This window comes from Rhinoderma darwinii (genome assembly GCF_050947455.1).
Source record: "Rhinoderma darwinii isolate aRhiDar2 chromosome 2 unlocalized genomic scaffold, aRhiDar2.hap1 SUPER_2_unloc_23, whole genome shotgun sequence".
Taxonomy (NCBI): Eukaryota; Metazoa; Chordata; class Amphibia; order Anura; family Rhinodermatidae; genus Rhinoderma; species Rhinoderma darwinii.
Window position 1 is genome coordinate 212,478 of NW_027461689.1, and position 2,647 is coordinate 215,124.

The following is a 2,647-nucleotide window of genomic DNA, read 5'->3' on the forward strand; positions in this document are numbered from 1 at the left end:
CCCCAACTGTAAGCATGTATGTAGTATAGTACAATGAGTTTCCTAAAGGAACCTGTCATCTGAATGGATGGAACAACTGGATTTTATGATGCATTAGCTTCTAAGCAAAAATGATGGATACAAGGAACATTGCTATTGATGGAAGACATTACTTGGCATCTTGCAGGACTCCTAAGGAACAGTTACAATCTCCGGGGCATAAAACATCGGAACATTAGAAAGTTCCCGTAACATGCTGAAGAGCGCAGCTCTAGGTCAGACCCACTGCTTGCATCAACCATCTTCAAGGTTTGTAGTGTGACGCCAAGGATCAATTAAGAAATGTATTTACCTCAAATCACCTTAAAAAGTCTTCTAGATTTTGTGTCTGCTAAGAAACACACATTATAGAACATTAATAGCAAATATTTGTCTTGCAGCATAAACATCAATTCCGCAGTACATCTGGCGAGAATAGCGCTCCCTGTCACCGGAGGAGCCACCATCAATGCTGATAGAAAGGTAAGTTCCTCTGGATGTGTCCCCTCTCTATATTTATCAAGCAGCCTGAATGATCAATATTTAATAGGGTTGTGTGCTTCTCCCCCCAGAACAAGTCAGCAGATATCAACAGAACATCAACACCAATAACAACCAAGGGCAGAATCCGCCATCTTACAAGAATTCCAATGGCGAGACTTAACATTTCTACAACATCTGTCACAGAAGAGACATCAATGTGGTCACCAGGGCATCAATATCACCCAGAAGACCAGGTTCAGAACAGGACAATATGTCATCTCTACTTGTGTCTGTGGAATCCAGATTTTCCACCCCTTACTGATACTACAGTATATACTGTGAGATATACCGTAGTTTTTGCTGGATCTTGTATTACCATCATCTTTACCATTATATATTTTGATCCACAAAAACCTTAAATAAATCTTTAACATCAATCCATAAGTGTGACTGGTAATTGTTATGTGCGCGGCTGCAACTTAACACAGTGTATACATTTCACCTAACCGACCCTTCACAGCGCTATTTGTGTGACATCGCGTTTAATCCAGTGGTAGGTGACAGGACATTGTATCATATGTACACAATACAGAGTGTATGGAACGTGCCGCCATATGTACTGGATTATATACTGTAGGACAAAGAGTGACAGGAGATGTAAAACATTGATATATTTGATAGTTGCTTAACCACTTAAGGACGCAGCCTAGTTCGGGACTTAGGGCTCAGAGCCCATTTTTCAAATCTGACATATTTAACTTTATGTGGTAATAATGTCGAAATGCTTAAACCTATCCAAGCGATTCGGAGATTGTTTTCTTGTGAGACATTGGGCTTTATGTTAGCTGTAAAATTGTGTTGATATGTTCAGTGTTTATTAGTGAAAAATTGCAAAATGTAGAGAAAATTTAGAAAAAATAGAATTTTTCTAAAGTAAAAAATGCATCTGCTTGTAAAACAGATGGTTATACCAACCAAAATATTTACTAGTTCACATTTCCCATAATTCTACTTTAGATTGGCATGATTTTTTGAACATAAACAGCAATTTCTCATATTTTTAAGAAAATTTCAAAAGCCTTTTTTTTAAGGTACCTGTTCAGTTCTGAAGTGGCTTTGAGGCACCTATGTATTAGAAACACCCACAAAACTTCCAGTTTTAAAAACTAGACCCCTCAAAGTATTCAAAACAGCATTTAGACAGTTTTTTTTTAACCCTTTAGGCATTTCACAGGAATTAAAGCAAAGTGGAGGTGAAATTTGCAAATTTCATTTTTCTTGCTGAATTTAATTTTATTCGATTTTTTTCTGTAACACAGAAGGTTTTACCAGAGAAACACTACTAAATATGTATTTTACAGATTCTGCCGTTTTTAGAAATGTCCCACATGTGGCTCTAGTGTGCTCTTGGACTAAAACACAAGCCCCAGAAGCAAAGAAGCACCTAGTGCATTTTGGGGCCTCATTTTTATTAGAATATATTTTAGGCAGCATGCCAGGTTTGAAGAGGTGTTGAGGTGCCAAAAAAGTAGGAATCCCTCAAAAGTGACCCCATTTTGGAAACTGCACCCCTCAAGGAATTCATTTATGGTTGTTGTTACCATTTTGACCCCACAGTTTTTTCACAGAGCGTCTTTGAATTTGGCTGTGAAATTAAAAAGATGAAATTTTTTACAATAAGATGTCATTTTTGATCAAAATTTCTTATTTTCGCATGGAACAAAATGCCCCATTTTGTTGCCCAATTTGTCCTGAGTGCAGTAATATCCCATTTGTGGTGATAAACTGCCGTTTGGGCCCATGGGAGGTCTCAGAAGGAAAGAAGCGCTATGTGTTCTTTGGAGTCCAGATTTTGCTGGATTGGTTTTCGGGTGCCATGTCGAATTTGCAGAGCCCCAGAGGTATCAAAGCAATGGAAACCCACCAGAAGTGACCCCATTTTGGAAACTAAACCCCTCAAGGAATTCATTTATGGGTGTTGTGACCATTTGGACCCCACAGTTTATTCTCAGAATTTATTTGAAATGGGCTGTGAATTAAAAAAAATGTGTGATAAACTGGGCCCATGGGAGGGCTAAGAAGGAAAGGACCACCATTTGGCCTACTGGGGATTTTCTGGTACTAAGTCATGTATGCAGAAGCCCCT